Here is a 25,133-nt window from a genome sequence, read left to right on the forward strand (position 1 = left end):
CCACCAGAAAACGAAAAACGAGAACAATCCAATGTAACTGCGAAATGAAATTGGATACTGGAGACCAATCCAGAGCAAAATGAGCACCAAGGACTAGCTTTAGATGCATTCTAATTATCATTTGTTTCAGTGCTTCCATTTAGCAGAGTCTGGCAACATAAGGCGAATTTGAACAGTACTGTACTGCTTGCACTCTATGGTCAGTTCCATTTAGAAAATATCTGAACAATGATTCCAGTGTTCACATTTTCTCAAGTTACTATTAAATCCCACATGCACTTCAGCTGGTTATCAACCACATCAGCAAAGGAGAAATGAAGAGTTCACTGTATTTTGGGGGAGGTGATGGTATCTGAGCTCCTTCAACACATTTTCAGATATAAATACTATACACCACTGGGGCACATTATCAAGATGGTTTGATCCCAAACTTACCATCAGGGAAGCTTTCCATTTTCCAGAATGAAGTAACTATATTTTCAAATTAATGGACAAAATGAACAGGATCAAGGAGAAGAAGAAAGCTATCATTGCCCCAGATAAAGCCATACAGCAATAAGATTGCATGCTCAACACACCGGGGGTGTCCATGTATTTACACTTATGAGAGCAACTTAAAATAATGCAATTGAATCAGTGTCACACAGTAAAATGGCATATTCCTGTAAATGTGCAACAGATAGCAAAGATGTAGCGCTGCCTTTGCTGTCCAAAAAAACTGTGTCATGACACTGTGTGTGAACTGTTGGGCCAAGTTACCAAAGAATCATAAAACTGGACTTTTCTAATCATGCTGAACAGTGTTAAGACATTCAGTGCACATTTTCAGGCTTCTTATCCATTTGTAATCATAAGGATGTCAGCAAATGGGAAAAAAAAATGTCATGACTTCATTTTAATACAAGACAGATTTCCAGCATGTTCAAACACTGCCTGCTTATAAATACACAACCACTAATGGTCAGCATTATATTTTAATGCTGAATAGGTGCCTACATCACACATGGCAGAAGATTCCATGCGTATAGACACTGGTCCAGTAAGGCATATATAAGGGTTCCAAATCTCTATGGTGTATTGCTTCAGACATCAGTCACCAAGGGCACACACAGTGTACAAATGTATCCAGAGCACATGAAAAATACTGACTAAATTTTGTTAAATGTGAAGCCTGGAGTATTTGCACAGGGGAAATGCAACTGCTGTATTCTACATTACGGGGAAAAACTAAAAGGTTAATCTCTCATTTTCTAGCTGGGCTGATGCACTCAACTTGAAGAACTGACTGAAAACTAAAGGGCCATGAACTATTATTATAACCAACAAGAATTCTGTTGCACCCTGTCAATGAACAAATTCTTTGCCGCGCAAACCTGTCCCAGATTATATTTATTGGTCTTTAAAAGTGCCACAAGACACTTATTCTTGCAATATACTAATTGTTTCTCTCTCTCTAGAATTTATCACAGACCATATACGGTGGCTATGCTGGAAAAGGGAGCCATTTCAATTTAAAGAGGCATAATATGACCAGCCAACAGAACATAGCCTGCTACTTCTGTGCATCTGTGTCTAGTACTCAGGAAGCTGCTTTGGCTGGCCAACCAAGTCAGCAGAGCATAATTTAACACTATATATAACATGAATGTTGCATGTTTAATACAATCAACCCTGCTCTCTAAAGTACACTAACAGTTCTCATTTAAGTGATCCGCTATATGAACTAGTATTGTGGGCAGGGGAAGCCAGCTCTGTCACCCAGCCTGGCTACTTGATTGCATTCTCTTCTGGAATGGTGTGGGAAGCAGCCACGCTCAGGAATTCCCACACCATTCAAGTACTATTATGTATGCGTTGGACTACAGAACATGATGAAGGGGTGGGGGAGAATCCCAACATTATGGTACCACAAAACGGATATTTGTACACTGCTGTCCCCTAGCCCTTTAAAAGCATATTCCATGACTGAGTCAACATGGGTGAAAATCAAGTGCTGGCTGCAGGTCACCATTCAGTGATCTCAGTTTCCATCCATTGGACTAACCTATGGCAACGAGCAGAAAAAGTACACCTAATGACAAATGGTTCAAGCAGAAAACATTTTGGCAAATAGCCAAAAAGATCAACAGGAGATTGCTTGAACCTCCAGCCAGTAACAGACCCATTCAAACAATCAACTTACTTTATCATGCCGTTGACTTGCAGTCTCTAGAACAAAATTAATGATTGGGGGTTTTTTTTGTTGTTTTTTTTAAGTTACAGCAAAAAACCTCCAGGAAACCATAGCTGTTCTGTGATAGCTCTTTTCTTCTGTGTTTGGGAACCAAAATTGCCTTGCCCTACAGTCACCTTTGCTTGCAGTGTGAAGAAGCTCAGTGGGATGTGGCTTTCTACTTCTCAGTACTGAGCTAAGCTTGTTAAATTGTGCAACCAAGAGGGAAAATAAATGATCCTTACAATATGGCTGGCATTTCCAGTGCCCCACAGTACTTCATTTTTTTGTAATCTGTTCTGTCCATTTAGTGATGTGGGACTTGAAAACAAATGCCAGAGGCAACCTAACCCAAATCATGAATAGATAAATCTTTCACTTTACACCACACACAAGAATTCCCACCATGGTAATTTAATTTTGTTCCACAGTAGTAAACATGACCACCATACAGAGACAGTTCTTGGGGCAGTTCCTGAGCAACACTTGCCAAGTCTAGCTCTGTTTAGTTTTGCCCTTTCTCTGTTCATCCTTCTTCAAGGTAATGTAGCCTGAAGGGCATCATGGGTCTCTGAAGCCTTCTTATTATTACTACTAATGGCTTAGTCTGCTCTCAGGTAGCATGTTGTCGATGCTACCAGCAGCTTAGCAGCTCCTCTTTATTACAGAAAACTACCAGCTGAGTAAGTGGTCATTTGGCCATCTCTCAGCAATTAGCACAGAGAACAAACAGCAGCGCAGTAGAGCCTGTGGCACGTGAACACTAAGAATGGGATTCTTTACAGGATTCGATCTCTTAGAACAGAGGATCTGAAAGAGTGTGTCATGATGTCTTAGGGCATCACACTCACAGGGGCACCAAAAGATTCCCTGATGGACCCTCCTACCTGTTGTCCTAGGCACTGCCATCTTGGAATTCACAAAATCTCGCTAGATTTTGAATGTGGATTCTCCACCAGGCACTCAAAGTAATGTCCAATGCAGTGCCTGCTTGTCTATGCAATATTCCTAATCCATGTGACTGCTCTCAAAAAACGGGTGAAGGTAAGATAAAAACCATTCCACACAGAACTCCATCTCTTAGGTTACATGGTATCGTGGAAGCCCATCTGATACCTCCAGCACCTGAGAGAAGATCACTGCCTGGGAAAGGAATCCAAAGTGAACTTATTTCTAATGAGTGACACATTGAAAAATACAGATGAAAGTAGAAAGTTCTGCTGTTCCACAGCATATGATTTCAGGGCGTAATTATCTGTTAAAAAAAAAATTCAACACCTTATAAATCAAAGAGTGGCACATCAATTCAATATGAAGCCACTACATGAGCATGCAATATATGGACAATTAAATATCTACAAACACCTGGGGGCTGGGGGATAAGAATAGGCCCTCGGTTTGGCTGTACTTGTCGTAAGAGGCGACTAAACAGCCACAGGGTAGATGGGACTCGTTAGCCTGGGAAGGCAGCTCATCTGAGAGAAGGAAAACTCTGATCCCAAACCTCCACTGCCTTGTGGCTACATCCAGTTATGGAAAAGGCTTCAGGAGTCAACCTCGAGGCAAAATCCGGAGCCGGAGTCCCTGAGGCAGTTCATGGCTGAACACAGTCATGTTCTGGCAACTCCTGCGACACCGCTTGAACCAACTGTATTGGCTTCTGCCTTTCCATTGGACCATTTCAGCGACGTGAAGAGGGGAGATCTACTGCATGGGTAACAGCCTATCCTCCACACCTACTTTACCCAGGCTTTGTGTACTGGAGAGGACACTCTGTTCCAGAACCACCATTCAGAGCGCGATACCATAGTCTTCCAAGACTGAAGGATGCCAATACAGATATCTACACCAGCCATTTTCAGCTACAGTGCTGTGGCACACTGGTGTGCCATGGGTGGTCTGCAGGTGTGGCTCAGGATTCTGGAGGAGGGTCATTTGTTAGTAGGGTCACTGGAAGTACGAGCCTCTGCTGTCAATACGGTGTGCCTTGTCATCTGTCAAAAAACAGATGGTGTGCCTTGATAATTTTAGTGCCTTGTCAGTGTGCTGTGAGATGAAAAAGGTTGAAAATCACTGATCTACACAGATAACTACACAGATCTACACAGAGGGAGGCAAGAAGTCTTTTCAGTTGTCTGAAATGTTCATGATACACCTTCAAGAGGCTGCTCAAAAGCTTTCTTACACTAATGTTCAATAGAACTTTAATCTCTCAGAGCTCTTCTCTATCCTTTAATCTTTGGGGAAGTGATTGTAGCTTAGTCATAGAGAACCTACTTTGCATGTAAGAGGTTCCAAATTCCATCCCTGGTAACCTCCCACAAAGTCCGGCAAGATTCCTGTCTGGAAACTCAGCAAGCCGCTACCAGGTGAACCGATGGTCTGATTCAGTCTAAAGCAGCTTTAGGTATTCAAAGATAAGGGATATAAACTGTTCCCTATTGGGAAATCTCTTGTCTGATCTTAGAAGCTAAGCAGGGTCAGGCCTGGTTAGTACTTGGATGGGAGACCGCCTGGGAATACCGGGTGCTGTAGGCTTACACCATAGTCTTTCGAGACTGAAGGTCGCCAACCATATTGGGAAATCATAGCTGCTGCCCGTCCATCTTTCCTCTGTAACATCGGTTCAAGTAAATGTATGATGCAACTTTCTAGTGAATCAATTTGAGCAGGAGCAGAGAATGCTGAAAACAAACAGGTCATAACTCACACTTCCAGTCATCCAGTCACATACCCAGTCATCCTCCCTATAGTTTTCAGAGGCAATATGGAAAAGGTTGGAAAAGACCCTACTGTGGTTAAGGTTTATACTGGTTACATTTACTCAAAAGCATTTGCACCCTTCCTTTTCTTTGACAAGCTTGAACACATAGATGGTGTTTATCAAACTTCAAACTCTTTTTCATGTTCATTTGTAACCTGCCATTTGTTAGACTCTGATTTTGCAGATCCAGATATGATGGTGACACAGCCCAGTGACACTCGACAGGAGAAAGTCTACAGCTGAGAGTTCAAATCCTGCTGAGCGCATTTGTGGAGGGCCCATAGCTCATTTGTAAAGAGCATTCTTTCCATGCATTCATCCCCAGGCACAAAGAGCTGGCATCTCCAGTTAAATGGACCTTGGGTATCAGGACTGGGAAAGACCTCCTTGCTTAAGACTCTGTAGAGTTATTTCCAGGTGAAGTTAATAGTACTGGGTTTGATGGACTAATGGTTTGACTCACTACAAGCCTGCTTCATATGTCAATTTAGGCTGACATATTTGTGCTTCTCTGTTAATTTATCTCAACTCAGGGACAATTCCCACTTTACACAAAGAACTCATGAGTCACACTGTTCTGTTATACAAAGTGACTTTCTCCCAAGGTTCATCATGTCACCACTTTTCTCAGCGGACAACAAATGGGCAAACAGGACTGCGGATGGCCTCAGCCTTTCAGTTACCTACAGCACCACTTCTCAAACTGTGGTCCACAGGTCAGTACAGGTCCACAAGCCATTGGATGCTGGTCTGTGTTGTAGCTCCTGTATGGCTTCTGGCTTCTCAAAAAACTGATGTGCTCCGTTCCCATACACATATACATTCAAATTCACTCTCTCTCTCTCTCTCTCTCTCTCTCTCTCTCTCTCTCTCTCACACACACACACACACACAAATCCAGTCCCTGGCACACTGGAACAAGAATTACAGGTCTGCCACTTCAGAGACTGTCAGAAGCACTGACCTAGAGTATATATTGCTACACAGTTGTTCATTAAAAACCACGCAAACTATATCATGCAGCATATATGGGGTTACCTGGTGACAGTGAACACATTAGGAGCTGACAAGCACTCATTTTTGTTTTCAAAGCTGTTTAGGAATTGGGGGCAGTAGGCAAATTTAGATTATCTGGGTATCTTGGATTAGATGTGAATCAATTTCAACTCCCTGTTCTAGAAACACCCATGAACAAGGACATACCCCATGAAACACAAACATTTTCAAACATACAACATCTTAGTAAAAACCAATGTACCTCAGATTACAAGGCCACAACCTGGAGCACATGTTGCATGCACAGACAGAGTTTTTGTTTTACAGAGAAGCAGCCACAATGTATAGATTTCTACTCAGGCAGCAGCAAAATCCACAAGCAGCATCTGTTATTGCGCATTCTTGCAGAGCTCACGCGTGCATGTTTGCACAGTGCACAGTGCTTTGGACTGCCTGGTGTTTGAATGTATACGGAACCTCAAAGCTTGGGGGCACTGAAACATGTTTGCCTTCTTCAGATTAAGTGTCAGCAGCGCAAAAGAAAATAAACTGACCGTGGCTTACTTTCAGATCAGCCACAAGATAATTTCTATTTTGACCTTAAACAAAAATAAAGAAACCTTGAGCCAGGCACCAGGAAATTCTCTGCAGCATTCTTTGAAAAAAGCCGCACTGGATTATGGAAGGTTGCAGGCAGCCATTCCTTTCGTAAGTGAAGAAAATGCATTATTACAACTATGGGATAAACAAGGAATAGGGGCTTTCAATATGAGGCTAAGCAGCACTGAAAGGACAACTGCAAGCAAGTTGCATGTGTGCCTGATCAAATTGGTAACACCACAGCACCCATTATATCTGAGAAAAAACCTTTCAATTCCCCTTCTCTGACAAATGCTAATTGAGTTTTTAACATCATTAAAAATAGTAGAATTTTTGCTGCACAGCAATGCCGGGTTTCTTAGCCGTGAGACACCAAATGCAGACTTTCCAAGCCAAACATACAGGCTGTAGGTTTTGCAGCTTGACCTTTATTTAATCAGAAATAAGCCTTAATGAGTTCAATGGGGTTTATCTCCAGTGTACCACTCACCCTGAGCCTCCTTATTTTATTGCAGTTTTTGAGAACACTTAGACTTATCCCGATTTATACAGCACAGATTGATCTTAACAGGCCTTCCCATCCCTGTGATATTTGGGGCCTTGCCACCACTGGTTGTCTCACTGAGCTTAGCCAACATTCGGCTGATGCGCGGGGGCTGTCTGCCAGTCTGATCATCAGCATTTCGAGATTTTAAAACACAGCTATACAATATTATAATGATATGGGCAGTCATAAGAGCATAAGAAGAGCCTTGATGTAAGACTTGACTAGTCCAGTTTCCTGTATCTCGCAGTGGCCCACCAGGTGCCTCAGGGAGCACCCAAGACAACAAGATACCTCTATCTTGTTGCCACTCCCTTGCATCCAATATTCAGAGACAGGCTACTTCTAAAACCCAGAGGTTGCCTATACCGTTTCCCCAAAAAGAAGACCTATTCCAAAAATAAGACTTAGTGTGTTTTTTTGAGAATTGCTGAAATACAAGACCTACCCAAAAATAAGACCTAGTTGTGATCAGGGCCGGGACAGGGGGGCGGAAATGGTCCTCGGGCGGGGGTGGGTGGACAACGTGACCGGGAACACTGCACTCCCGTGCGCACCACCTAGAAAGCGCCTGCTGTGCTACCTTGGGCAGAGGACGCTGAGGAGGCGCTGAGGAGGGAAGGAGCAAACGAGGCAACCCTGCCTACCAGGCTCTGAGGCTCTCCACACTTTCCAGGGAGTAAGTCCCATTAACTATAAAGGGACTGACTTCTGGGAAAAGTAAGGCCTACCCTGAAAATAAGACCTACCGCAGGCACTCGCCCATAAGTCGACCCCACAGATAAGTCGAGGGCAGGTTTTGAGCCAACAATCACAGAATTTTCTACGACCCTCGGATAAGTCGGGGGTTAAACTTAGAGGGGTGTCTGACTATAGTTTTGTCTGATTTTACCCCAGGCCAGATCCTGAAAAATAACCTACCACTAATTGTTACCTAAGAACTGTAGCCTCTAATTTATTAAAAACATAGTAAAAGACCATAAGATACATTTTTATTCTTTTTAAATTATGGTCTTCACAACCTTTTGTAAACACTATCAGAGTAAGTGCACTGTAAACTACATACCAGTAAAACAGTGGTTCCCAACCTGGTATTCATGTACTCTCAGGGACACTCTACAGGACCTTTAGGGGTACTTGAAAAAGAATGGAATAATGGTAGAAAAAGGCAGGTCATGCTCCAAAATACCTTGCAAGGACCAGCAAGGCAGGAAGGGAGGTAGCTAGTTGGCTTTGAAAGCCCCACCAACAGCTAGTTTTTGGTCATCAATTCATGTATGAACCAGTGATTGAAAAGCAGCACAGTAAAAAAGCTGAAACATAATATGTAAAGTGATCAATCACTCAGAATTTCTCAGCACACTTCTGGTGCAAAACAGTGCAAAGGCAGGGTCTTCTGTTCCTCAAACAGATAAAAAGAGAAAACACTGTGATTAATACATGAAGTCTGGGTTTTCATAGAGAGGAGATGAGGGCTTGTATTATTAATAACAAGCATTTTGATAATATGAAGGGTACAATTTATTATTGCCAAGGGATATGCAAGTGAAAAAGGTTGACAACCACTGCAGGAGAACCATGAATCAAATCCACCTTTAAGGTGTCTGGTGTGTTAAGCCAGAAGCTCTACATACAACATACAACCCATAACACATAACTGACAGTGTGCAATTCAATTCACAGCATATATGCAGCTGCATATATTTGCAAGCCTTTTTACTCAGAAGTAGACCCACTGCTTTCCATGGGTGTTATTCTTAAGTAATGCTGCACTGAATTGTAGCCTGGGAATTGTTGCTTCAAATGGAAAGGGGATCCCATCCTATTGTTGAAAAAAAAAGACCTCTGCCAAATGCAAAGCCTTTGCAAAAGGGAATCGGGTTGCAGCAGTAAAAGGGAACGGAGGGGAATAAAAGGTTAACTTTGGCTGGAACATCCCAGGAAAGTAACTATAGCAATTAACCAGCTGCCTGCCTAAGCTTACTGGAGAAAAAACCTGTTCAGAGTTGAAAGGCTCTGCCCTCTGACTGACCCAGAGATAAGGCGAAGTGAGAATTGGAGCCTGATTATTTGGCAAAAATTTCAAGTACTATACCTGAGTATCTACAGTAGTGTGTTTTTTTGAGCCAAAAAAAAATGTAAGACAGTGTCTTATTTTCGGGGAAACACAGTAGTTAATATGGCTTATAACCTGTGATGAACTTTTCCTCCAGAAATCTGGCTCATTCTCTTTTTAAAGGCATGTACGCCAGGTGCCATCACTACAGCCTGTGACAAGGAGTTCCACAGATTAATCATGCACTGGGTAAAGAAATATTTTCTTCTGTCTGTTCTAACTCTTCTGCCAGTCAATTTTAGTGGATGTCCCCTGGTTCTGGTGTTGTATGAGAGGGACAATAACTTTCCTCTATCCACTCTATCCACTCCATGCAACATTTTATACATCTCAATCATGTCCTCTCTCGGGCACCTTCCTTCTAGACTGAGGCACCCAAAAATGCTGTAGATTTTCTTCATAAAGGAAATACCCTGCCCACTAATAATTTTGATCACTCTCTTCTGCACCTTCTCCAGTTCCACAATATCCTTTATGAGACATGGCAACCAGAACCGGTCACAATTCAGTGAATCAGCATGCGGAAATTCTGACTTAAATGGGAGAGAGAAGTTTTGCTGTTTTTTATGATGTGTTAATATGTTTTTATTTGTTTTTAAATTATGTTTTTATATGTTGTAAGCCACCTTGAGTCCCTTTGGGGAGAAAGGCGGGATAAAAATAAAGTTATTATTATTATTATTTCCCTCCTTGCTGCCTAACGGTACTATACAAAACAAATGGGACAATGCTCCAAGTATGTGGCTCCCAGCATCTGAAGGCACATAAGCTGCTGGGGATCCAAAACTGTCCAAAACACTGGGGGAATAAACAGAAAATATAAAGAAAGACACACAGGAACTCAGGGAAACCCAGAGATTCATCCCACTGAGCAATTGTTATTTAAATCTTATAAAAACAGATCATAACTTGTGCTCAAACCATCAGACCTTAGGTTCCCAAGATACATAGATAATTCACCCCCTTGCAAAGATTTTAAATAGGTATTCTACATATTTTCTCTTTCCAAAGCAATAATGTGGAGACACACGTGTGGCCGGCCATCCACAACCTGTGGGGAAAAGAACATGCCCTAACCCAAGACTGCTCTCCCCCAGACCTATTTTCACACTTTCCAATTGTATTGATATGCCATGTATCCTAAGATCATAGGGTTCTGTATGAAGTTTCTAAAACTCATTGAACACAGATGAATGTTTGTATCCATAAACTATTAATGGATTAATAGTTAATAAATTAATTAATCCATTAATAAATTAATGGAACAGAATTTGTAAGTATTTGGAACGGAAGTATAAGTATTTGGAACGGAATAAGGAGGTGAGAACAAGATGGTTCTCACTGGTCAGAACTTTGGACACAAGCAACTTTCAGTTAGATCTGACTCTGTCCTTTTCAGGATCCTGAGAACTGTAGCTTTCTGAGGACAGAGACAACTCCCTACCAATTCCCTACAATTCTCTCAGTATTCTCTCACAGCTTGCCATCTCATAACCTGAACAACTAGGCACAGTCCTTTAAATTATTCAGGTGAGGCAGGAGGAAAGGAATCTACACCTCCTCCCACCCATTCCCTTCACCATCCATCTTGCCACCCACCTCCCACCCCCTTTGTACATCAAATTTGACATTCTTTCCACAGAAAGTATGAGAGGGAAAGCAGATGACAGGACTACATAAGGAATGGATGGAAGGTGTCACGTGCTTTTTTCTCCTACTTCAGCCAGAGATTTGAAGTGCTGCACTTGAATGGTGGCAATCTTAACAGAGGCCCTCTGAAAACTCTGGTGGGGGTCAGCATCAGCTTGAATGATGGCAAAAGCGTCAAAGATAAACCAACGCAGGATTTAATTCTAAACATTTCTGAAATTCCATGCATCCAGAAGCACTTTTGACATTGCTTAAAATTTACTTTCATCTTTAATGAGCATGCAAAGCTCAATTATAGAATCAAGGCAGTGGACTGAAAATTTTGGCAGTGGGTTATAACTGGCTGTCAGGCACTTCAACATGTATATGCAAAACAAAGAGCGGAAGATACATTTAGTATCGACAACATTAAGCATTTTAAAGCATCATGAGTCAATCCCGTGAGTAGATCATTCCTTTCAGAACAACCTTGGGAATTTGAAATACCCACTTTTATTGTGCACTCTGTTCACCGGATGTCATTTTCAGATTCCTTTTCATTACAGCTTGAATAAGAAAAAGCAAGCCAGGCAAAATTCTCTCATACAGCAATAGCTTGTGCTTTCATCTGGTTAGAGACCACAGCATGGATGAAAGTAATAAATGCAGTGGTGTCAACCTTATTTAACTTGCATATTTATTTTGGCCAGTGAAAAACATAAATAACTCACTACTGTACATAACACATGCGAATACATGCAAAACCTAAACAAACAAACAAAAAGAAAAGAAAAATAAACATCAAAACATTGATGAACATCGTGGAAGGTTGAATAAAATGGAACAAAAGAGGAAAGCTTGTGGACAAAATCTGAAATGTGGTTATAATTGAAAATGGCTGAAAGAGCAAAGCCTGAAAGTCAAGTGGATAAAAGTCAAGGTATTGCTGAATTTATTTATTAGGGTTGGTGTGGCATACTGGTTAAAAGACTGAACTGCAAATCTAGAAGTTGCTAGTTTGAGTCTCACCTCTGCCAAGAATTCAGTAGGTGGCCTTACTTTAGACAAGCCACTCTGCCTCCTATCTGCGATTTGATTCTCTCAGAGGATTACTGTAGGCTTTACAACAAGATCATTAATGAAACAAACACTGCAAACTTGTAATGACACAACATAATTTGAATTTAGGGAACGTCCATTTGATTGGAAAGAATCATATTCTGAACTGACTCACCCAGCTTTGGAGAGAGCCCTAAATAAAGCAAAGTTTCTAACAAAGTATTCCAAACCAAAGGAAAGACATCCCAAGCTTTTGGGACTTATTTCCCTCCTCTTTTCTTAGTAGGTCTTTGATTGCCAGGAGCCTCTTTCCACATACGGAAAGTGGCTTCCAAGCAGTTATGGGGAGAAGAGGAATGTCGAGCAAGGGACAATGAGACTGACAGTTCTGAGTTATCAGTGCATCAGCGTCCTGGAATGAAAGCAGCTTATGGGTGCTTTGTTTCCATCCTATGAAAATGGAGAACATACACAATCTTGGACATTGTTACCCCTAAGCCACGTGGCCGTGAAGCTTGGAGGTCAGCAATGACATCTGACATCATTGCCAAACACAGGCAGACACCTACCGCATAGCAAGCAAAGGGGTCTGTGCAGAGGTGTGGACCCTTTACAGGGAGCATTAGTTTTGGGTTGCTTTCTCCATCTTATTATCTATCTATCTTATTATCTATCAAAATTACCTTGTTTCTTCTAGATGTGATTCATTTATCTTTCTCTCTCCTACTTTAGGTTCTGGAAACAAACTCGCTTTCTCAATTATTAAGTTCGACTCAACCACCCAAAGCCATTTCTCATCTCTGATCCTGTATTAGCTTTGCTCAGTCTCTACATTTCAAAGTACAATACAGTGCACAGTAGCATTATATTTTCTTGAGAGCTCCTGCAACCTTCTTTCTGAACATTTTCTGAGTCCTTTGCTGGGGCCAGTTCTACATTTCCTATAACTTGCTGCAAACTGAATTTTATGAGATCATTCTTTGTTTTGTGCCCAAACCGCTAATATTACACTTAAAAAAAATGAGTTCTATGGTTTTGAAATTTAGCAGAGATCTAGGGGCATCTCTGCATTACCTATAAGTTTCAAGCAAGCACATACAATAGGGCCAGTAAAGACTTTAAAATTATCCAACTTCAAATGCCTCTGGAATAAAAACCCTACCGCCCTAGATCCATTCTTTAGGGTCTCCATCCTTGCAAATTTCATCAATTCTGAAAAGCAATTTAAAAAACTTGTAGTGAATTGATTGCAGCCCATTGAAATAACTGGGAAATGATTTTTGGGGGGGGGGGCAGGCGGAAAACACCAGTAACCATCCAAATCACACACAGAATAATGCAAATATGAAATAAACCATGCTACCAAACCAAGCAGAATATTTGATATTCTGATAGGAATATTTTTTTCTACACATCCCTATTTTTATTGTGTTTTCATTATTATGCCAGGCATTTAGGACACCATGTTGAGCCATAAGGATTTTCAAGCAAAGAACTGCAACTGTTATTATGGAGAGTAACTATACATGTTTGAGTGTAGCTACCACTGAAAGGGTCTGCCTGCCTGACAACAGAGGCATCTTAAAACAAACTGCAAAATGCTTTTTAATAATTATTGTAGTCATCACTGTGGAAGCCCAACAACAAGTGGGGACTACTTTCATCACCCCGCTGATTTCCAGACAGCCCTGGATGGTTTAGTTCAACAGCTTCAGAAAAGAAAAAAAAACACACACAAACATTGCCCATCACTCCTGCAGCATTGTTTGCTTTGAATCATTGTCTTTGCCTGTGAACCTGAACAAATGACAACTCAGGCTTTGTTTGTTTGGATAGAGAGCTGAATGTTGATGCCTTATGCACAAGCATTTCCTTAACCTTATCACTAGATCACAATACCTGGCTGTTTTCTAAATGCAGCAGGATTTTAAAAAAATATTTTGTCTGTTTTCCTCCAAGTGAATTAAATTCAAGGCAAGAGAATGCATTAGCTCAATGCCAGAATTTAAAAATTAGAATTGTGATGAGATTTTAAAAATCAGAATTCCCCATGGGGGACTCAGGGCCCAAACCAGACCCATCCATGCCCACTTATTCCCAGTGCACAATGTCACAAACGTGCCATAAAGCGTGTTTGCAAGCATTACCGCAGGCCCAGCCCCGGAGCTAGCCCACCGTGAGCCCATGCTGGACCAACTCCAGCGCTGGGCCTGCACTCTGCCACCCGGCGCTCCATGCGAACTCTGGGCAGTAGAAGTAAGACGGAGTGGAGGGGAGGCGGAGGGCAGGGAGGAAGTAGGACAAAAAGCAGTGTGTGTGCGTGCTGTGGCATACGTGCATGTGTGAGAATGAGGCATAACCCCATGGTTGGTAGCTACTGTGCTGTGCTATGTATTCCTGGGGGCTGCCAGGGAGGACATTGTCCCAGTGGTGGCCACTCATTAGAACTGCGTCTTCTCCATGCATGGGTCATCTGATGGCACTCCTCTGGCCGCTGACACTGGGGTTGGGTTGGCTACCTCCTTGCACAGCAGGTCAATTACAGGCCACCACCCCATGACTGGCAGGTTGTATCAAAGATTTTGCGGACATTGGTGGAACTACTGGGAGGGCTGTACAAACATGGCGTTGCCTCAGCTGATTTTCCCCTTCCCCCTCTGCGCTGGTCAGGGTTAGAATATGATGAACATTGCTCCAACATCGCACCAACAGCGCAACTTAATTAAACACGGGCTTGCAGCATTAATCATCCACAAGATGCTAGTAAACCAAACAAGAGTCATCAGCAGCACCTGCCTTCAAACAGTGGTAAAGGGAGATCCAGTGTTATTCTATTTGTCATTTTTATGGGCTTTATAATTAATTGACAGCTCAGTAATAATGTTCCACCAATTAAATGTGCTCCCTTGATCCTATGCCACACATTAATTACTTGTCTTTTCCCAGCCCTTCCAAGCCTGCCATCTCAAACTAATAATTGGAAAGGGTTTTTCAAAGAGGAGGAAAAGGAGGAGGATAAGATGAGCACCAAGACCATCATTTTAATTAGTATGGTACAGCCACTCCAATCTCATTCAAACTACTCCAAAAATTGCTTTCCAATCAAATAGCTGGCCTATCATACCTAGTGGACAACTCTGATCCAGCTCTGTATCACTGGAGTTACTCAGAATCACAGGTTTTGCAAGAGTTGAATAAATATGGGATTAATATTAGAATCGGAAATTCTTTGGGGGGAAATGCTTTGGGAGGGACCACAGACTGGGGATAAATCTAAGGCACAATGGATACAAGTGAAAGTTATGCAAGTTGAGAGAGCCAGATTTATGTGGCACTTCTATAAAGGACAGAGTATGGATTTTATAAAGGGCACGGAATGCCTTGCAACGCAATGTGCCGTTCTCTCAGTACGTGTTAGAGATGCCATACATGGACATCTGACCGTGAGCCAGTCTGTCCAAAGCATTACTATGATTATTTACTGTTTTAGTTGTAATTTGAGGTCTACTATGAAAAGTCTTTTCCAATTAAAATAGGATAGAAAATTGAAAATTATTTGAAACAGGGCAAGTCCACACTGACATTTCAAACTGACCATACAACAGAGCACCACATGGCAAACAAAAAGAAAGGGAGGTTCATTTACAATCAAAACAAGTGTGAAGCCCTGCCTACTGCTAATAAGAATTGAAAGTATTGATTCAAAATGGCAGTGTTGGACGAGAGCTGCCAGCTCCAACTCTGCTGCAACTAATCAATTACTTATAAGAAATTGAAACTGAAATTGCAATTGAGACCAACACAGTATGAAAGACACATGTCAACCAGAAGGACATGCATTAAGAAGGCATTCTAAGGCAACAAGGGCACAGTTCTGCACTGGGCAATTCTCAGAGTACAGGGTCATGTTTAGGTCATTATGGTTTATGGTTCATGAAGGGCTTGAAACACGACATGGGCCATCTTAATTGGCCAAAATTGCCAGGTTTTTGTCTGACAGAAAGCCAAGTCCCTTTTGGAGACATCCTAGTGTTCCTCTTCCTGGATATATTCACAGAAAAGCACAAAGAGCCAACTTCACAAACTAATTAGGATGTTACATTCTGGCATGTCTCCGCATGCCTGCAAGTAAGGAAATGGTTTAACAGTCAGATCTATGCACTGAAATTAACTCTGGAGAAAAGTAATTTGATCTCTGGGGAAAGATCCCTGCATCGGCCATTTGGACAATGCATTATTAGCAGGGGTATGAAGCCTAATTACTTTCTTGCATGAAATCTTTTTGCATTTCCAGTATCGCCCAATGGCATAGGATTCCATTCAAACTACCTTGCAGACACAGCCTTCAGGTGCATCTGTCAGTTATCAATAACTTATGCTTATGGACACAGGAAAACCTGGTCTCATCAGAACATCTCATTCTGATGATAATAATACTTCACACACTTATATGGCACAATTAAAAGTACAAAACAATTCACATTCACTTTCTTGCTGTTATTCTTACAATAGCCCTCTAGGGCAGTAGTTTCCAAACTTTTTCGACTGGCAGAACCCTTGACCCTACTGGGCCATTGGCCGTGGCTCCCCATTAGGGCTACAATCTCATACACGGCATAGGGCGGTGGGTTTTATGTGAGGGTTCCATGGCTCCCTGGTTGGTTTCCATGGCTCCTAGGGAGCCACAGCGCACAGCTTGGAACCACTGCCTTAGGGTAGATCAGTTTCATTACCATATTGTTGGTATGGCTTGACTACCAAGAAAGTTCATGGCAGAGAGAAAAAACTGAACCAGGAACTTACTGATTTGTATCTCAGTCTCTTACCAACCCCACAAGTTCAGCTTAATAGGCTTGATTTTTATAACTGTACTAACTCAGCTTACCCCCTGCTCTTCCCCCTGGGTACCTTTAGTTCCCTCCACATTTAGGAACACAGGACTGTGGTATGGCTGCTGCTAAATAGTACTGTGGATTTTTGTAAAAAGGTCCTGCCTGGTTGGCAACCTTCAGTCTCAAAAGACCATGGTATAAGCCTACAGCACCCGGTATTCCCAGGCGGTCTCCCATCCAAGTACTAACCAGGCCTGACCCTGCTTAGCTTCCGAGATCAGACAAGATCGGGCATGTACAGGGTAACAGTTGCAAGCTGTCCATAATATACACATACAGTATATAAAAGTATCAAAAAATCACACAAACACACACTCAAAATTGGTCCACATTGCTAAAAATGACTGAAATTATGCAACCTCGGGTTTGTAAGAATACACATCTTTAAATAAATCTTTAAAAGGCAGATTTGTACTGGTAAACTACTGCTAGCATCAATGTAGTTACAAAGTCAAAATACCCAGGAAGGGCACAATCTGTTTGTCTTATAGGAGTAGCAACATTCCAACAGGGCTCTAAAATAATTTCCCTATTCATCAACTGTGCAGGTACGGAGTCTACGTATGCCTTCTTCATCCCCATTCAACTTGCCTATACATGTGGTGCAAGTTAACTATAAATGTCTTCATCAGCACCACTGGTGCCTGGATTTTGAGCACTTTGCATTGAACCAACGAGGAGTGCATGATGGTGAAAGCGCACACAGACTTCCTGTTCCCAATAATGTCTTCCTGTACTGCCTGCAAGTACAGGCAGTGTAGGCAGGAAAGGGGGAAAGGTAGGGTTTTATTCAGTCCTATTGGGATCCTCTATATGTGGGCATTGTCCCCAGGGCACAAATGCATCACTACATGTTGTCTTTTATTGGGTTTACATCTCTAGTTCTGCTTCTTCTTTACAGACACAGATTCAGTAGGCAATGCCTTCGTTACTGGGAATATATCCAATTACTGAGTGTACAAAGAAACCTTTAAAAAAAAAATCTGTTATCAATACAGAATATGAAAAGATATGACCTATCAAAAACATTTATTCCCACTGATAGGGGATCCTAGTTTGATAAAAGTAACACCTGCCCTGTCCTTCCTAGAAGCACACAAATGGTAGTTGATCCATTTACAAGGGGAAGAGAATTTTAGAAGCATTTTCCATTTACGGAAGTTAAATTAAAATTTCTGATTTTTTTCTGATGGCGTTTCAAACTATCTAAGGCAGCTGAAAGATGAACAAAAGATTGATCCCCGTCATTAAGCGAACAAGCTCCTTACCTTTGCATTGGTGGTGCTACTGATGCCCCAGAGGCTTCTGCTAGGCCACAGACCCACTCTATCAGCCTCTGCAGACTTCAGACTAGCCCTCAGAAACTCTGAAAGCCACTTTCAGTTTTCAGAAGCAAACTCAAAGTGGCTTCCAAAAACTGAAAGCAGCTTCCTGAGGCTTCTGCAGGTCATGCTGAGGCCTGCAGAGGCTGATAGAGTGGGTCTGTGCCCTGGCAAGGCCTCGGGGGCCTCCAACAAGCACCACCAATACAAAGGTAAGGAGCTTAGTACTGTTCTGCCAGACCAACAATGGACCATCATATACGTCGTCCATTGTTCAGCGGAATGTTGCTAAGTGATGCATACCTACATTGAAAAGGTGGGACATTGGAAGCTGTGCACAAGGATGCCAAATCCAAGCCCATAAAAAAGCAAATATTTCTATGACATTAAGGGACTAAGTGCAATCCTATACATGTTTATTCAGAAGTAAGTCTCACTATGTTCAATGGGACTCACTCTCAGGTAAGTGTGTAATAATAATAATAATAATAATAATAATAATACTAATACTAATACTGGTATTTATATACCACCTTTCTGGTCATAGGATTACTCCTCTGACTTTATTCAAGTCGGTTCACATAGGCAGGCTATCTCTAAACCCCCAAGGGGATTTTTACAATAACAGAAAGGTTCTATCTTTCAAGAACTGCACAACGTTTCACATGAATCTTTCATGGTCTGGTATCACTTCTGGCCCCCAGTTGCCTCCCACGCTGGCTGACAAGCTGCTCCTTCATCTCTCACTTGAAGGGCAGCCAAGACGCTTCTTCATTCACACCAAAGAGCAGGTGGAATAACTCAGCTCAGCTTGTCAGCTGCTTCAAGTTCTCGCCATTCACGGAGCTGCCGGTGGCCTCAAACTGGCAACCTTCAGATGTTATCTTCAGGCTAATGGAGGCTCTACCCTCTAGACCTGACCCCCTGCAGTGTACTGGACTGCAGCCCAAGATGACACACATCCCTAGAGTAGCCACTAGTGAAAGTACTGGAATATTTTTAACTCTGGTCTTGCACTGCATTACTACTGTGACAATGTGTCATTCAGTTCCTGCCAAAACCACTTTTTCCTAAAAACCAAGTAACCACTTTTATCTCATGCATACACAGAGGCAGATCTTTTATCTTCTTTCCTGAGACTCGAGCTCTCATCTCTACAGTCATTTAACCTATGTATGGTTTTATAAAAACGATGAAGGACTCTCTTTTGTTCTGCTTTATATATTTTTCTTCAAGCAATCACATCCCTAATAAGTGCTTGCCATGGTCACTATTCAGAAAGGCAGTACCCTCCACAGAAAGTGCTGGGATGAGAAGCCCAGTACTAGTCATGAAGCACATATGAAAATAATATGGCTTGATATCATTACCCTTCATTGGTTTAACAAAGTCTGACACAATGGAATGACAAGAACACTCGCACTGAAATTACTGCATTAACATCCAATCAAGCAGGTGTCCAAAGAAGTCCACACATCTGCAGCTATGGGTGCACATCTATCTCCCTTAGTCAGAGGCTTCAACCAGGAAACTGGAGTCCTCAATTCTGCGATATCATTGATAATATTATATGAGCTATGGTCATTAGTGCTCTCCAGCAAGTGCTACAGATCATAATTAAAACAATTAGAATCCTTTAGCAATGTCTGAACCAGATGCTTCACTCTCTCTCTCTCTCTCTCTCTCTCTCTCTCTCTCTCTCACACACACACACACACACACTCTCTCTCTCTCTCTGCTTGTGCACCAGCTACAAAATTCCATCTTACTTTCTCTCATTGAATGCTAACACTTCCTTGCATCTGAAAATTCAGATATGATGCAAGATTACATTAACCAAATATGCCATTTCCAAAAAGAAAACAAGCAGCCAGTAAAAACAGCAAAGCAGATGAAAAATCACTCTTTACTGGAACTAATAATAACTCTTTACTGAATCCTCCTCTGTAGCTTATCTCATCCTTCTGAGTCCATGAGATGGATACTCTCCTGTTTCCTGGCCACTCCAGAGTAACTTTGCACAGTAAAGCAAGGGGCAGGGAACAGAAAGCACTCGTGGCATGGGTCAATTCCTCTAGATTGATTTTTAATGCATGATCCACATATCAAACCCTGAGGGGAGATTTTCCCAACTCCAGATATAGTCAGAGCATCAGGAAAAACACAGCTGCTACTCCCAAATTATAGTGGCCACCACTGGCAGTAGTTCTGTCTTCCTCCGCATGATAGCTCAGAACAATACGGAATCCAGGTTTTGGAGAAGGGGGGAATATGGTAACCACCGAGAACAGCTCTGACAACCCTTTTAATATTAAACAAAGTATTTAAGTACAAGACCAAAAAAACCCCAAAACATGTCTGCTATAAGGCAACTCCCAACCCCCTTTACCAAGAAAACTAAGCGGGGGGAGAAATGAAGGAATTTGCAATGAGCCAAGAGTGCCTTGCCACAAATGAATCCCACCATGAGCAAAGCTTTCAGTTCCAAACATAAAATATGTTCAGCAAGGCATAACAAAATATTTTCCTAACAACCTAGAAGTTCTTTCCACCAGCAGAAACAAAAAAACCACTATGCGTTTGCACACTCGGAGCGTGTAAGTGAAAGGAAAAAGATAGCAGTGTAAATCAATATTGCCAGTTGCAATTCTGGCATCACAGAGGCTACTACTATTATTATTATTATTATTAACAGTATTTATATACCGCTTTTCAACTAAAAGTTCACAAAGCGGTTTACAGAGAAAAATCAAATAATTAAATGGCTCCCTGTCCCAAAAGGGCTCACAATCTAAAAAGATGCAAAGGAATACCAGCAGACAGCCACTAGAACAGACAGTGCTGGGGTGAGGTGGGCCAGTTACTCTCCCCCTCCTAAAAAAAGGAGCACCCACTTGAAAAAGTGCCTCTTACCCAATTAGCAGGGGTTACTACAGCTCTGAAGTGACTATTGTAAGACCATATGCTGTTTACAGAACACACACACTACAAAATGGCTCCATGCTGATTGTTACAGACACTAGAGATGTTTTAGTGTGGAGTGTAGGTAGACTGATGGAAACACTGCCAGAAATCAGGCAGCATTTGTCTCTGTGAAGATCTGAATGCTTTTGTTTGTTAAAAGGGATATGTTTCTTCTGCAGTTTCTTAAATATGCACACAGATAAGGGAATCCTTGTGAAAGCAACTTGTATCCCTCCAATGGAAAGATAGTATTACAAATCTGAGACAAGTAAAAAAAGGAGGGGGAGTGTTAAATATAGCCTGCTGCTGTTGGCTAGCAAACATGACTAGCAGGGAAGAACTGGAACAAAATGAATCACTCCAATGCCCAATGAATGAATGCTTCAAACCAGTGTTGGTGCTAGATTTCGTGGGGGGGGGGGGGGAGAGGAGCCTGTGGCAAAGCCCTCCCCTGGGCTTCCTCTAGCAAAAAGGGTACTACCATTGCCACTGCTACTGAGAGTTCACCAGTCACCACAGCCAAGTGGGGCTGTTGGTGAGCATGGGCCTTCAGCAATTGTGACACTTGGTCAAACTCTGATGCCCGCCTGAAACAATCTATTGCCAGTCTTTAATGTAATACTGATTTCTCAAATCACAGTCCGGAATTTTCTGTTTGTATGGTTTAACATAATATAAGCAAAGTATATAAACTAAAACTATGGCTGCAATCCTAACCTCACTTTCCTGGGAGTAAGTCCCACTGAACAGAATAGGACTCACTTCAGAGTAGACCTGGTTATGACTGTGCCTTATGTCACCTAACAAGGTTACATTTCATCTGCAAAAGTTTCATTTCAGTTACTATTTTAAATCTGATTGCATTTTGACACTATTGGAGAGAGCACAGAAAACAGATAATACAATGCTGATCTTTACTTGTGATATACAAAAAAAAACCTTAAGTCTTCATACGAATTTAATCTAAAGCAGGATTCTGGATAATTCCACTTTGCTGAGGAAAAACTCAATAAGTTAACCGGTAATTAACAGTTTCAACTCTGTCTTGCATTATGTATAACAGCTGAGAGAGCTTCCTTGAAAGCTATCGCTCTAGGGCTGAATCCTGTATTATGAATGTTGTTTACTTCTACACCCTCACTGTTTCCTGTTCATTTCAGTAAGAACTTGAAGTATAAACCACTTATAAGATTGATTTTTAATGTAGCAGACTTTTCAAAGATGAAAACTAATTTGCAAGCTGCCTACAGAGAGACAGCTATATCTGAATATTTAAAAATTAATTTGCTTTGAAGATTTAAAGATTTTTAAGCCTTTCATGATTTCATGAAATTTTAGATTGGTTTCATTTCGAACTGAAAGAGTCTGAAAACCTTCACTTGTCAAAGATAATATTTTAAGAGGAAGAAAAACCACTCCCACATTACAACTGTGGTTTAATGTTTCTGGAAGATATTCACATACACAATTTGTGATCTATCATAAAGCTTGCTTTTTACACTATACAAGCACACAAACAAGAAACAGCATAATGCATGTTTTGAAATTCATCCGATTCTTATACATGGTACTGGCAATACTGACAACAGTCATTATGTTTTCAAATTACTCTCAAGCAGAGGAGGAGCCATATGAAACCTGTCTTCTACATGCAAGCAAAGCTTTGGCAAGAATTATTATAAACCTCCACTGAGCCCTAGTCAAGCAAAACACACATCCATCAGAATAAATGGAGGAAATGGTGAAAGTTCTTCAGCAGAAGGATGGCTGCCAAGCCAAATGAATGTTGTAAAGCAACTAGGCCTGATCATTTCTCTTCTATGACATGCACAATTGTCAAGTGTTAGTCTCTTGATATTGAAACATAAAAAATGGCAACATCACATTCAATTTGCACCACAAGATGTATTTAGCCTATTCCATAGCCTGATGCTGCATTGAAAACACTTGAGTCCAACAAATATTTACATTTCTGCTTCTCCACCCAATCAAGTTTTAATCAGATATCACATCATGGGTTGCACTAACCATAATGTAGGACCCAAACCACAGTCTGAGCTTTGAAATGAACAGGCAATCTATTTAATGGCAGCTCAATCACCCTAGCAAAATATAAAAAGTATGAAGGGACTATCAGGGGAAGAAGGACTTGGAAATCTGTTTCTTTCTTCAGCCTTCAGGTTGCCTAATTCAAGTCAGCCTTCATTAGCATGGCAGACAAAAATCTAATATCAGACTAAGTTTCTTGTGGCACTTTTCATATACTGTCTTTACATGGTCTCTATGATTTATTTTAAATATTTATACTGTACCTTTCCTAATAAAAAACAATAGTATTCTGTTGGTAAAGAGCCAGCAGCCCATTCCCACCATGGAAACTGCCTACTGGACTGATCTTCCAGTTCTAGTAGCAGAGGCAAGGCCCAGATTTCCATTGAAGGTAGTCAGAGAGCACCAACAGCGACAGGACAAGACTTTGCCCCAAAGTCCCCAACAAGCTGGTATCAGTCCTGATGGCTATTGTTTGCCCAATCTTGACTGTCTCTTTACTTAAATTATTATTATTATTAACAGTATTTATATACCACTTTTCAATGGTATATGCTTTTCACAAAGCAGTAAGCAGTTTATGGAGAAAATCAAACAACAAGAGGAAGAACCTGAGGTTCCCATGAGGTTTTTCTTTTCTTTTCTTTTCCCTGTGAGGGCAGTGTTCTCCAACCTTTTTTTGTACCATAACCCCAAAAATAAAAAAAAAATAAAGTTTGAGATAGGGGATCTACCATCAATTAAGCACCCCACCCAGGATCCTATCCACCCACTGCCTACCCACAGCATCACCCACTTCCCACCCACACACTGTTCCCAGCACTGTTCACTGTAACCAGATATTCTTATTAGATAGAGTAGAAAAAATTACCATGATGCCTGGTACTAGTGAAAACTATTTTAGCTCAGTTGCTGAGAATCCAAGCAGGACTGGGACACAATCTCCTGAAAACAAAAAGGGTACACCAGATGCCTCTCCTTTTACCTAGCGGTGCTCTAGTTCAGTGGTTTTCAATCTATTTTGTTCCAACTTGCTGCGACCCTACAACTGAGGCTTTGCGACTTCAATGGGGTCACAACCCCAAGGCTGAAGAACAGTGCGCTAGGGGGCAAATTCCTGTTTGCGGTTTCTTTGTTCTCCAGCAACAGATGATTGAAAGCATCTGAAAATGACATCCTCCTAGGCCCTTGGGGATAGTTCTGGAAACCGACTCTTGACTCTTGGAAACCCCATTTCCAGAGGCACCAAAAATATAAAAAAGCAAGCTTTTGATAATGAACCAACTATGGATAATATTGTAACAGCAACTCAAGTTTGTTCAGATGTCATGTATTTTTAGCTCAAATAGTCTGCAATCCAGTCCCATATGGTCTCTCATTACACCAGTCTGTATGTCACTAATTCTACTCAATTGTCAAACCTATGCATGTGTATTCAGAAATTCCACTTATTTCAGTGAGACTTTCTTCCTCCTAAACGATCACACAAGTATAGCTAAAGTTGGCCACAAGTCTGTGGTCTTGTCCTAGAATTCTTTTCTTTATCCCTGTGCAATTTCCTCTATCCAATCAAATGTAGCAGCCAATCACACCAGAGTACACCCCTATAAAACACTGAGAGAACAAATCTGTAATTTTTCTGAGAAGCATTCCAGATGTAATTTCTCAATGAAAGCACTTTGGAAGAGGTATCTGCAATAAATTAAAGGCAGACTGTGGTGTCAGCATCAAAGCACTTTCCCCATTTCACCCATAACAATTCCGTGAGGGGGAAATGTAAGCTTTTGACTAATTAATAAAAGTCATGAGTAAGCACACAATCTCTGTTAAAATTTCTGCTTGTGCTCATGTGTTGCTCTTGTAGATTTCCACTGCCGCTGGCTACGCCTCTCTAATTCCTTTATAAATTAAAAAATAAAAGAAGTTTAAGCAACCCTTTTAAGACTAGCTACTTGTTCCAGGAATAGATGTTTAAAGCAAAAATAG

The 25,133-nt window shown here is 41.4% G+C and overlaps 1 protein-coding gene and 1 pseudogene across 1 annotated transcript in view; both read right to left on the bottom strand.

Annotated features, from left to right (window-relative positions):
* The window catches only part of PLCB1 (phospholipase C beta 1), a 521,389-nt gene that overhangs the window by 237,593 nt on the left and 258,663 nt on the right, over window positions 1-25,133 (bottom strand). The window lies entirely within an intron of this gene.
* LOC136637013 (5S ribosomal RNA) lies at window positions 16,953-17,069 on the bottom strand (annotated as a pseudogene).

Source organism: Tiliqua scincoides, chromosome 1 (assembly GCF_035046505.1).
Source record: "Tiliqua scincoides isolate rTilSci1 chromosome 1, rTilSci1.hap2, whole genome shotgun sequence".
NCBI classification, from domain to species: domain Eukaryota; kingdom Metazoa; phylum Chordata; class Lepidosauria; order Squamata; family Scincidae; genus Tiliqua; species Tiliqua scincoides.